Source organism: Nannospalax galili, unplaced genomic scaffold, assembly GCF_000622305.1.
Source record: "Nannospalax galili isolate Female #2095 unplaced genomic scaffold, S.galili_v1.0 scaffold298, whole genome shotgun sequence".
NCBI lineage: Eukaryota > Metazoa > Chordata > Mammalia > Rodentia > Spalacidae > Nannospalax > Nannospalax galili.
The window spans coordinates 569,357-582,076 of record NW_008344488.1 but is presented as its reverse complement, the minus strand read 5'-3'; the positions used below and the strand labels follow the sequence as shown (position 1 = coordinate 582,076).

Here is a 12,720-nt window from a genome sequence, read left to right as displayed (position 1 = left end):
GAAATGTTTTTCGTGGGCTTAATATTTTCACTGTTAACTTGAAGAACGGTTGTCATGTGTAGAACAAATGTGTATGCTTGAGAATTTCAGGTCTGCCACAAAATAGTGCTCCTTTTCTGAAAGCGCCTTAAAATGAATGCACTGATGCTAACTCAGGTCCCACCTTCCACCTGTTATCATCAGAACTGGTTTTAGCATTTTCTCTAACACTGTTGAAATATGCAGAAGCTTAAAAATCATTTTGTACAATGTCATTTCATTTCTGCATGAAAAATCATTCCAGTGAGACCTGATAAAGAGGAAAAATCTGAGAAAACCATTTTTGCAACAGAACAGGAGGTTGTATGTTTTTGAGTTCTAACACTAAAGATAGAGTGTTAAGAAAAAGCTAGCCAGGTGTACCTTACTTAGGGTGATATGTTATGGTACTGATAGAATGTGAGTTACCAGATATTAACAATTCCTTCTGTCTTTGGACTCAACAACAGAAACCCAGCTCATGTTTCTCTGATCCTTGTCTAAGGGGAGGTGTTATAGAAGGAAGACACTTAATCCAGGAACTGAATTGATGAAAAGGATGGATGAGACACAGCTATGCTGTTTTAGGGACCTGAAAGGTGAACTGAGGGCATCACCAAACAAAAGAAAAACTGTGTCTGGAAAACCACAAAGGGAATGAATAGTCTATGTGTTGAAGACACTACTTCAGTTATCATTTCCCCAAGAGCAACAGGCTGAGTTAGACAGTTTGGTCCCTGGTTCTAGTTTCTTTATCTCTGGCTTGTCTCTACCTCAGGTTATCAAGACTGTGGTTTGAGCTCTGCCTCTTCGAGAGACTTCCCATATTCAGTATCTTTATCTGTTAAGCAGGGATGATGATTCTTCTGTGTATGTCCTAAGACTTTCTTGAGGATGTGATGGGATAATGTAGGTTAAGGTCAAAAGTGATAGCTGACTTTTGGAGAGTCCTATAAATTACCTGGGTCATATGTAAAAATAATGAAGATGAGCCTAAAACATATTTCATGGGCACAGTTAGGAGCAAAGTTGTACAAAGACTTGTAATATATATCATCCCACAGATCCCTACATGTGTGTTAAGTACTATTTGGTATCAGATAACTGACTCAATCCAATTTTGTAATAATCACCAATGTTTTTCTATATGAGTATATTTAATGAGGAGTTAGTTACTAGAAAACTCTAAATATAGAGAAAGTTCTTTTATGGATTGCATCTATTAACATAGAATGTCTTGCGTGTGTGTGTGTGTGTGTGTGTGTGTGTGTGTGTGTGTGTGTATTTGGTGTCTCAGCTTCCTATAAATACATGTCTTCTTAACACTTCCGGCTATTTTCTCTGGGTCACGTGAGAAGCTTGCTTTGGATGTAAGTGTACATATTCACATGTATGCAGGTGTGCAAATGTCCTCTACTCTGCATTCACTGGCTAAATTTAATGAGCAAAACAAGATTTAAAGAAATGTTGAAGGATTTTAAGTAATGACTCATTCTCCCATCTCTCATAAACTAGACATGTGGTCTTGCCAATTAAACCTTCCCGTCTTTACCTATAGTTGTGATATGAAGAGTTCTAGGAAAAAAATTCAACTGCCTCAGCTTTTATCTCCCTCTCTTGCCTACTTGGGCCTCCTACAGATGAGTGTAAAATTCTTATCTTCTTTCCTTTCACTGCACATGCACAAAGTGACTTTGGGGTCTCTAGGACCTGGGAAGCCCCCAGTGATTCTGTAAAAGCTGGTGGTCCCTGGACTCTCTCAGATTGACTAATAAAGACTGCTATGCCTGAAAAATCTTCCATGTTAAGGAACCGGAAAGTGATGGTTGATGGGAAGCAGACTATTGCTGCTTCCTCGGGGTGAAATGCATGAGAAACACTCCCTGACTAAATTTTCAGAAAGGAAAAGCTGGGCCATATAACAGTTGCACACTGTTCTTATCACAATTAGAGTTGTTTTCTACAAAAGAAAGGAAAGAAATCAGTCCTACTGGGATTACTAGCCGTTTTGCAATTAAAAATGATGGGGATTTCATGTTTGTTTTTTCCTATAGATATGAATAGATTATATGTTTGAAGGTATTTATTGTTCTTAAAAATGAAGATACTGACATGAATCTTTGTACATATAGGTCTGCTTTGGGAGGCTACACATACCACGTGAAGGCCACATTAATGGAAATTGACTTCTGTGTTAAATGAATCTTTTAAAAGTTTCTCCCCCCCCATCCTTCCTAAAGAAAGCAAACAGCTTGGTAATGAACACAGTAGGAAGAAATTAAAGTTGTACGTAAAGTGTGTTCTCAGTGAATTGTTTATTTCATTACTTCAATTCGTTGTGATATTTAAAATGTAGAGGAGGAATGGTTACTGCTTTCCTCCTGAAATGAACTGGGCTTTTATGGTCTTCAGATTATGTTATTCGTTATTCCAGTCTTCATGGCAATGGAAGAACTACTCAGAAAAGCTCAAATGAGGGCTCTGCAGAATTAGTTGGCTGTTAGTGACTCCCTGTAGGAAGGTAGGGTGCCTGGTGTGCTGATGTAGCCTGATGTCTTTAACGAAATACATGGAAACAGTGGTGCCACTATTTTTAGGCAGCTGTGCTTCTCAAGCTATCACACTGATTTTTATGAAGAGACTCAAAACTGTACTTAGAAGGAAAAAAGAAAAGAGAAACTTTATGGAGATCGTAGAGATCACAATGAAACATGACAGTGCACCATAAGGTGCCTCAACATTAAATCTGCATCCCAGCATCATTCAGCCTCTCAATCAATGGTCTCTTGAGAGTTGCAGGAGTCAGAATCCTTCAGTTTAAATTACAGAATCACCAGACAATGACATAAGTGGTCACAGGTGTAGGTAGGATTAAAGAGTTCATATGATGATCATATATCTAAAGATGCATGGCTTAGAAATAATAGCCCCATTATGGAATTCCATAAAGAAAATGGTTTCAGTGGCTTTGTACTTTGAACAACTCTGGATCTGTTCACCACCATGGGGATACCTTTGGAGAAGGGTGCATGGTATGATTTTGTATGCTGAAAGAAGAGACAGAGCTCTGACCAGAAGTCACTTTCATTTCCTACAAAGGACCCACTCACACCATTTCTTCCCAGTAGCTATTAGGTGAGTAGGAACACTAGCCTTCCTCATGGCCATCATCTCACCCACCCACCCCAAGCTCCCCACCCCCACCCAAACTTTCATGGATCCAGGATATCCCAGGTTAAAAACTTAATTTTTTTTTAAGTTCTGTTCTCACCACCCCCATCACAGTCCTCAAGGAAACATATTAGTAAATTAATGGTGTGTGCAGAATTGAGGAATTGTGGCATTAAAAAAAATGAACAGGCCAGGTTTCATGGTGCACACCTTTAATCCTAATCCCAGCTCCTGGGAGGCAGAGGCAGGTGGAGCTTTGTGAGATGGAGGCCAGCCCAGTCTACACAGAGAGTTCCAGGCCAGCTGGGTCTATAGGGAGACCCTGTGTCAGACAGACAGACAGACAGACAGGCCCTGTGTCAAACAAACAAACAAGCATATACATATACATATATATGTATATATATATAAACAAAGAGAACAGAAGAGTTACAAGAATACTTAATTTCCAGAGAGATTTCTTAGAACAAGGGGTCATCTTCGGTTACCTAATTTTCCATGAATTCTTCTCGATGTTTACAAAACCTGGAAATCCTGAGCATGAAGAACAGCTCTTGTATTCATTCAGACTCCCTTTCTCCTTCCATTCTCCAGTTTCTTGCTTTCCTTTTCTTCTCTTCAGCCAAGCTAGCTTATAGGACAGCATGCTGTCTCTTTACAAATGGAACTGTTGGGCTGTGGGGTTGATGTGGCAGGGACCAGGCATAGTCAGCTTCATTGAAGTTTAGAAGCACTGTCTAGTTTTAGATAAGAATGTGAACTTGTGTGTGTGTGTGTGTGTGTGTGTGTGTGTCCATGAGAATATGGGAGTGAAAGAAATGGAGAGATAAATGAGTAGCAAACTTGAATAGTATAACTCATAGCTGGCTTTGAACACTGGTTGGTCCTGTTGTAAAACCTGCGGTGTGCCTCTGGTGTCCATGTTGAGGTTCTATTTGTAAATTCACTTGTTAGGCTCATGAATAAACACATTCCCACTTTAGACTTCCTTTCCCTAGAATTCTCAACCTTCTTGGCTTTTCATTCTCATTCTAATCAATTTCTCCAGTTGAGGATACCCTGTCTTCCCTTCCATAGACTCCAGAACTGGCAAATAGATTCTTGCTGATCCTTTCACACATGCTTAGTGTCTCCTAAATGTTTTAATCCTCAAGGAGTCAGGAGGAGTTTGACCTACTTTACTGTTCCTTTGGTTTTCACTTTTAATCAAGCTAATGAAACTGCAGCCTGGTCCATGGGAAATTTCTCTGACTACAGTCAGACAAGAATGATCATTTTTGATTTTGAAGAAGCATCCCACATGCTCACTAATGTCTCATCTCATGAAACATCCATAATTGCATTAAATTTGTGCTTGTTTATTAAAAGCATGTATTTAAATATGTATTTCTTTGGCTAATGTTCTTTGATAAGGGGTTGAGAGACGATGTGGCACATTTCTGTAATTCTAGCACTCCAGAGGCAGAAGCAGGAGAATTGCCATGAGTTCAGGGCCAGCCTGGTCTACGTAGTGAGTTCCAAGCTAGTCAGGGCTACATAATGAGACTGTCTAAAATAAAGCAAACGAAGAACTTGTAAGTAATTCATCTACTCAGTGTTTTCTTATTTGCCTCTGTATCAGACTGTTCTAGTTCCATTCTGTTGATGTGACCAGTATCACGATCAGAAGCAACTTAGGGGAGTTTATTTTAGCTTACAGGTTACAGCTCCATTATTGAGGGAAGCAGGGCAAAAACTCAAACCAGAACTTGAAGGTAGCCTGGGAACTCAGTTCATAGCCAATGAAGTACAGCAAAAACCATGGAGGATGCTGCTCACTGGCAGGATTATGGCCTGGCTTATACTTACCTAGCTTTCTTATATAGCCCAGGACCATCTACGGAGGGAATGGGGCCATCGACAATGGCCTGGACCTTCCTTCCTGCATTAATTAACAATCAAGACAGCCCACCACAGGCATGTCAATAGGCCAATTGGATCTGGGAAGTCACTCAATTGAGACTACTCAGATAATCCTAGGCATTGACAAATTGCTCGTTAAAGCTAACTAGAACAATTTACCTGTAGGGAGAATACTTTGTGTCATAGATAAATTTGCTGTCTAAAATGAAGGTTTGGGTTGGACTCTTGAGAGAGCCTCACTATGGACCCCAAGATTGCCTAGAACTCCTGGAGGATTCTATATATCTTGAGTGCTAGAATTACAGGCATGTACCACCCCAGCTAGCCTAAAATTAAGGTATAAAACTTGAGTACCAAATATGTTTAATGAGGGAATGGACAGCAAGCCAGAAAAACATTGACTTTTCATTTCAGCCTTACTACTTAGTGTCTATATAAAATTTTGAGCAAGTGACATAAACTCCTTGAGTCTCAATGTTTGTCTTTTACAAATGAGATGATTATAAATTGTCTCATGGGTTTTTGTCTGACAGATGGCTGATCTTGTGTCTGAAAAATAGTAAGTGCTCAATAGAATGCTGGGTTGCCTTTGTCTCTTTGAAGAGTAAAGTTTTGGGGGAGAGGCTGCCACTAACACTAATAGTAGAAATAGTAGTATGATCAGGTACTGGCGTAGCACAGTTACTATAACAATGATAGTGTTGCAGTCACCACTGTGGGCACAACATGAACAATGACAGCAGAAACAGTGGCAGGGAGTGGGTATGTTATTCCAGGATGTGTTATGGCATTTGCACTTACTTTGTGATTTAATCTTTGCAAGAATTCCATGGGAAGGTTTTATTTCCCCACTCTGCAAAGAAGCCTATAGCAGTGTTGGGGAACCAGTTTTGCCGATGTGCATGATGTGTTTCTCCAGTGGGCACTGCAGATGACCCTTAGCTAGGAAGAGGATGAACTGAGATTCTTCTTTAGGAGAGACTTACAGTGTGCCCCTGGCCCATCACAGACTTTAGCAAAGGTCTGATTAGGTCAAGAGACTCAAACCCCTGGATACTAAAGGTTTGAACAGGTCTGAAGGGGGAGCATGATTTGCAGGATGAGGAGAAGGTTTAAAGAAGCACATGAGCTGGGTCTTGGAGGACAGAGGTAGGTGTTTCAAGTGAAAAACCTAGGGCTACAGTAGGACACCAAGAGCCTATTTGGAAGAAGAATAACTTAATTGCTTAAAGAACAAGGCCCACCTAAGAGTAGTGATGCACTGGGGAAGATGGCTCAGCAGGTTAAGTACTTGCCGTGTTTAGATCCTCAGCATCCAATGGCAGGTGCATGTGGCAGCCTGCCTATAATTCTGGTGCAGGGATGGTGAAGACAGGGGTTCCCTGAAGCAAGATAGTTAGCTAAACTAGCTGAACTGGCAAGCTTTGGGTCCAGCAAGACGTTCTTCTTCAGTAAATAGAGTGAAGCACGAGGGAAGATGACATCTGACACCAACCTCTGTGCACACACAGAAGCACACACATACACATGCACATACCAGACACACACAAAGTTAATGAATTAATTAAAAGGGAGTAATAAGAATGAGGTAGGAAATCAGGCACAAGCCACTACCTCAGAAATGAATCTATGCAGTTCCAACATACACAAGCCAAGGTTTCTGATATGCCAACATCACAGAAAGCAAAACTACTTAGAAAGGCTACTGGAGGAGGTGAGAACTGACTGAGAGTTCAAGAGAAATTGGTACTAGCATCTTTAACTGAAGGGCCTGCAGAGGGAAGGCCTGGTGAGATATCTGGAGAGACAGTATCGCCAGGACTTGCCAACTGACTGGACATGAAGGAAGGTCAGTGTGGGAGAAGGGGAAAAAACAGTGACCTCAGTAAGTCCCTGTGCTTGGGTGGCAGCAAGAAGTTGGAGGAGGCATTAGTTGCAGGCAAAGTGATAGGTTTGGATTTAGGCTTAAGGATAAAAGATTCATCATTCCTCCCCTGATTATTTTAAGAGGCAAGAACTTTCCTTCTCTTTTTACTCCAAAACTTCAAAGCAGCTTTGGGAATAAAGAATGTAAGCTCTTCTCTCTTAGAGCAAATCTCTCCTCTCATAGAGTCCTGGCCTTGAATCCAGACCCTCCCCAACTTCCCACCTGGTGCTGTGTGCGAAGTGGCTTCCCTGTGGCTTGATACTGGCCTTCAGGTTTAACTTAGCCAGGGACCTTTGACTTGTCATTTTTCAGATGCTGTTCCTTCTTTAGAGTCTCATTCTCACACTAAAACAGTAAGTGCTTATCTTTAATTCCTCTAGTGTGTAAGAAATTATACAAAGATAACTGGGTGATCTGTCCAAGGGTGAAAAAAAAAAAAAGACCTATTCCCTAATAAAACAAAACAAAGGCAAGCTAGGTAGTTCAGTAGGTAAAGGTGCTTGCTGCCAAGCCTGAAAGCCTGAGTTAGATCTCCCAGACCCACATGTGGAGAGAGAACAGAGTCCCCTATGTTGTCCTCTGACCACCACCCATGAGCCATTGGCATGTGTGCATCAGCATACACACACACACACACACACACACACACACACACACAAATGAATAACTGTAGCACATAACAAAAATAAATTTTAAAAATTTAGTAAAAGACAAAATTTACCTTGGTGTTTATTATTTTCTTGTTGAAGAAAAAGCAAAATAAATGCTTTCTCATATGTGCTTTTAGAAATTTCTCTTGTAGAGCATGATACATATTTTGGAATCTTGGTTTAAGACCAGGTACAGTTTGCCACTCAAAGTATGAGTCAGACAGTTCACATAACATTGTAAGCCTAGACTAAGGATAATAATCCTTTTAAAGGTTGTTGAAGGTTATCATGACCTAATGCTAGAGGTTTTGTTTTGTGAAAAGTTATTATCATCCCATGTGTTTCTCACTTCCTGTGTCTTCTGAAATCCCTTTGTTCATTTCCTTTCTTGGCCTTTCACTCTGTGTTATAATTGCCTTTTCTCCAATTACAAGCTCTTGGAGACAGATAATGTCTTGTATTCATGTACACTGACAGTGCAATTTTGGACACATAGTATGTGCTTAGAAATACTGAGCACCAATGTATTTTTCAACTGTAAAAATGCCTCATATCTTTTCTGCCTTCAAAAATTTAATTTGATTTGTATTTTCCATGGTCAATTTTAATATTTATTTGTTATTTATTTAGTTTGTTTGTTTTTTCAGACTGAATCTCACTATATAGCCCTGTCTGACTTTGAACTCAACATGTAGACCAAGCTGGCCTCAAACTCTTAGAGATCTACCTGCTTCTGCCTCCCAAGTGCTGGGATTAAAGGCATCTAGCACCATGCAATGGTGCCATTCTTATCAGCAACACATTAAGAAACATCTTAGGTGCAGATAATCGGATGCAGTAGTACAATAAAAGTGAAGGAAACAATTCAATATATTTTGTCAAAATTGTTGCACACACTGAGAAAAAGAGTATAGGATTAAAAAGAATAAGGATCCAAAATAGGAGACTGCTAAAAAGGCCTGTGGCACATAGCACATTAGTACATCGGGCTTAAGCTATAGCAGCCAGGGTAGGTGAGAAATGGCTCTATTGATGCTGAAGATGCTGCTTATTTAAGTCCTAGAGCATAGAGAATCAAGCTAGTACTGACCTTGAAGCTTCATCCCTACTGGCTAGCTTTCATAGTGCTTAAAGGTGCTATGGAAACTAGTAGAAGAGAAAAGTAATCATCAGTCTTACCAGCTGTGAATCTTGTGTAGTTGTATTAACTACTGACCTGGCAAGATATGCCCACTGGTGCAATAGTGGCACAGATGTTATGGGAACAACCAACAATTTCTGATTGGATTTCAGTCCTACTCCACAAGATAGAACCAATACCTGGCTTTATTATTAAGGCCAAGAACCTGTGGCTACATAGATCTCCATAAGGGAGATCCTACTACTAAATGGACATAGTATTAAACTGATAAACTGATTCCTAATGATTTATCATTATATGTATAATATATCTCTCAACTCTCATCAGAGAAGCTTTTTCTAGCAGCAGATGGCAGGTAACACAGAGACAACATGCAGAAAATAAGAGAGTGCAGAATGCTCAGCCCTAAACAGGACACTTATATGACACCCTCGCCTCTCAAGTCTCAGGGACCATTGTGAAAGAAGGGGTAGAAAGATTGCAAGATCCAGAGGTTATAAATGACTACAATGAAACAAGGTTCTCCAGACACAACAGAACTGGTGTACATATGAGCTCACAGCAGTTGTGACAGCATGCACAAGGCCTGTGCAAGCTCAAGCCAGACAAAATTGCAGCTTGGAGGTAGGCATGAGTCCCACCCCTAGCAGGAGATGTTGATAATTGATAGCTTCTGGGAGAGGGAGAATCAATTTTCTTTAAGGGTATGAAGATGGGTAGGTTGACCAGGCTCCAGGTCATGCACCTATACCCAAGAGCATTTAGGGAACATAGATTAGAATAGATGGGCTTTAACAGCAGCAAAACAAACAAACAAACAAAAAACAGGACATGAAGTTGGGAAGATTCAGGCTTAGAGGAGATGGAGGAGGAGAGAGAATGTGATCAAAATACATTATATGAAATTCTCAAAGAATTAATAAAACTACTTACAAAATATTTTTAACAATGGAATCTAAAAATTATGAATATATGCAACAGAATGCCACACTATTTGATCTTTGAAGGAACATTGAAAACTAGTTTTTAAAATGCTTTGAAGAGCATCATTTTCATTAACTTCTTAACATGATCGCCACATACCCTTCAGTCAGAGGAACAAAGAATTTAGCCTCTTCATAGTTTTAAATGAGAATCTAAGAAACGAACATGTGGAAAAATACTTCAGGTGAAATAATACAGTGAGTCACTCTATTAGCATTAACTGGCTCTAGATCAACAGTGACTATTACCTGTAGAACTTAACTATAGTCACAGAAGGTAATCATAGACAATATTGTTTATAAGCACAATGTTCTAGTTACCATTAATGTTACCATTAACTTTCAACTTGACACAGCCTACAGTCATCTGAAAAGGGTGTCTCAGTTGAGGGATTATCCAGATCAGATTGGCCTATGGGCATGTCCGTGAGTGGTTGTCTTGATTGTTAATTGATGTACAAGGGCCAGCCCGATGTGGGTAGCACCATTCCCTGGGCAGGTAATCCCAGGCTACATAAGGAAGCTAGGTGAACATGAACTCAAGCGAGCCAGAAAACAGTGTTCCTTCCTGATTCCTGCTTCAAATTCTTTTTTGAATTTCTGCCCTGACTTCCCTCAATGATGGACCTGGAAGTGTAAGCCAAATAAACCCTTTCTTCCTCTATGATGCTTTTGGTCATGGTATTTGTCATAGCAACATAATTAAACTATATAGGGGGGCAGTCATAGCCTGCCTCAAATTATATCAGACAATAAACTCACAGGCAAGGACTGGTTAAATGTACTCATTTTTTTTCTTGGATTTTTTTTTTTTTTTTTATTCCTAGTGGTGTTCTTTAGCTTAGTAACTTAAACCATTTTTCAAGTAAGTATATGAAGTAGTCTTAATGTGGACTCTGAACACATTAAATAATCCCCATTCTACTCCCCAAACTCTAATGCAGTTGGCTTCTGATAGGATCACTGAGTATAGACTTAAGTTTTTATCCCTCTTTGGCAAGTTTTATCCAGTTAAAAGGAATTAATTTAAGGTACTTAAAAATGACTCAAAGAAAGATTGACCCCAAATAAGGTTCTTCTAAGAGAAGTGGAATGGCCAGCACTATTATGAGTGAGAGCTGTTTCCCAGCCATGGGAGACTGAATAGAATCCAGCCTAGTTTGGATAACAAGGTCACTAACTAGAATAGGGACTGAATTAAGGAGTAAAATTAGAAATATGCAGTGAGGTAAGGGGAGATCCAGTACACTGGGCTTCCATTATTTGATCTTGGATCATTTTGGCATGAAGTCCATTTTCTGGCTCACCACTGTTATGAAGCAAATCACCTTAAAATGCAGAATATTAAAACATCAGTCATTTTATTTAGTTTTTGTGGTTTCTGCAGGTTATGAATTTGGATGGGTCTTGTCGGATGACTCTAGTGTGGGCTTTCTTGCATATTTGCAGTCAAATGGTGGCTGGACTTGGGGCTTCTTGGATCTGGTGCAGTTGGCACTGCTGGGCATCTATCTCTCAACTGGGCCTCATTTAGGACCATGGTATGTGATTTTTCACATGCATGGATTTGGGCTTCCTCTCAGTATGATGACTTCTGAGAAGACAGTGGGATTAAGGACTGCATGGGAGTGTACCCATTCTCAGTTCTCATAGCAGAAGGCGCTTCACCCTTGTGGTGGTTTGAATGAAAATGTCCTCCATAGGCTCCAAGTATTTGGACATTTTGTCCCCAGATGGTGGCACTGTTTCGGGAGGTCTTGGAAGGTGTGGCTATCCTGGAAGAAGCATGTCACTGGGGGTGGGCTTAGAGAGTTCTTAAGCTTTGCCAGATCTCCAATTGCTCTCTTACTTCCCATGCCTGCTGGAAGATGTGAGAGCTTAGCTTCTGCTGCTCCTGCTCCAGCCACTTCCAGCCACCATGCCTCCCTGCCATGACAGACTGTAATTCCCCTGGAACTATAAGTGCAAATAAACTCTTCCTTCTATAAGTTGTTTTGGTCAGTGTTTCTATCACAGCAACAGAAAAGTGACTAATACAACCCTGTATGGCCTAACTTCAGAATGCCAAATCTCACTTCCTCCATTGCATTTGGCTGGTTGAGTCCTTAGAAAATTAATATTAATAATTAATATTGTGAAAATGACCATCCTACTAAAAGTCATTTGTAGATTCAATGCAATGCCAATCAAAATCCCCATGACATTTTTCACAGAATTGGAAAAAACCACCCTAAGATTCTTATGAAGCACAAAAGAACTCAGATAGCCAAAGCAACCGTGAGTACTAAGACCAATACTGGGGGGATTACTATACCAGATTTTAAGCTGTATTACAGAGCTTTAGTCATAAAAACAACATGGTACTATCACAGAAATAGCCCCATAGATCAATGGAACAAAATTGAAGACCCAAATATGAGTAAATGCAATTTCAGCCACCTGATATTTGACAAAGGAGCCAAGAATATTCACTGGATGAAAGACAGCATGTTCAGAAAATGGTGCTGGCAAAACTGGATCTGCATCTGTAGAAGAATGAAACTAAACCCCTATCTTTCACCCTGCACAAAAGTCAATTCCAAATGAATCAAAGATCTCAATGTAAAGCCTGAAACTCTGAAACTGTTAGAAGAAAATATTGGAAAAACCTACAAGACATAGGTGCAGGAAAGGATTTTCTAAACCGGATATCAATTGCTCAGGAAACAAGAGCAAGAATGAACAAACGGGACCTCATTAAACTAAAAAGCTTCTGTACATCAAAGGAGGCAACCAGGGAAGCGATCAGAAAATCCACAGAATGGGAGAAAATATTTACCAGTGACACATCTGACAGACGTTTAATATCCAGAATACATAATGAACTAAAAAAAAAAAAGAGAATCAAGACAAGAAGCAACCCAATTAAAAGATGGGCTAAGGAGTTGA

At 40.0% G+C, this 12,720-nt stretch overlaps 1 protein-coding gene across 1 annotated transcript in view; it reads right to left on the bottom strand.

Moving 5' to 3' along the window:
* Cdh20 (cadherin 20) overlaps positions 1 to 12,720 on the bottom strand; it is a 291,657-nt gene that overhangs the window by 91,454 nt on the left and 187,483 nt on the right. The window lies entirely within an intron of this gene.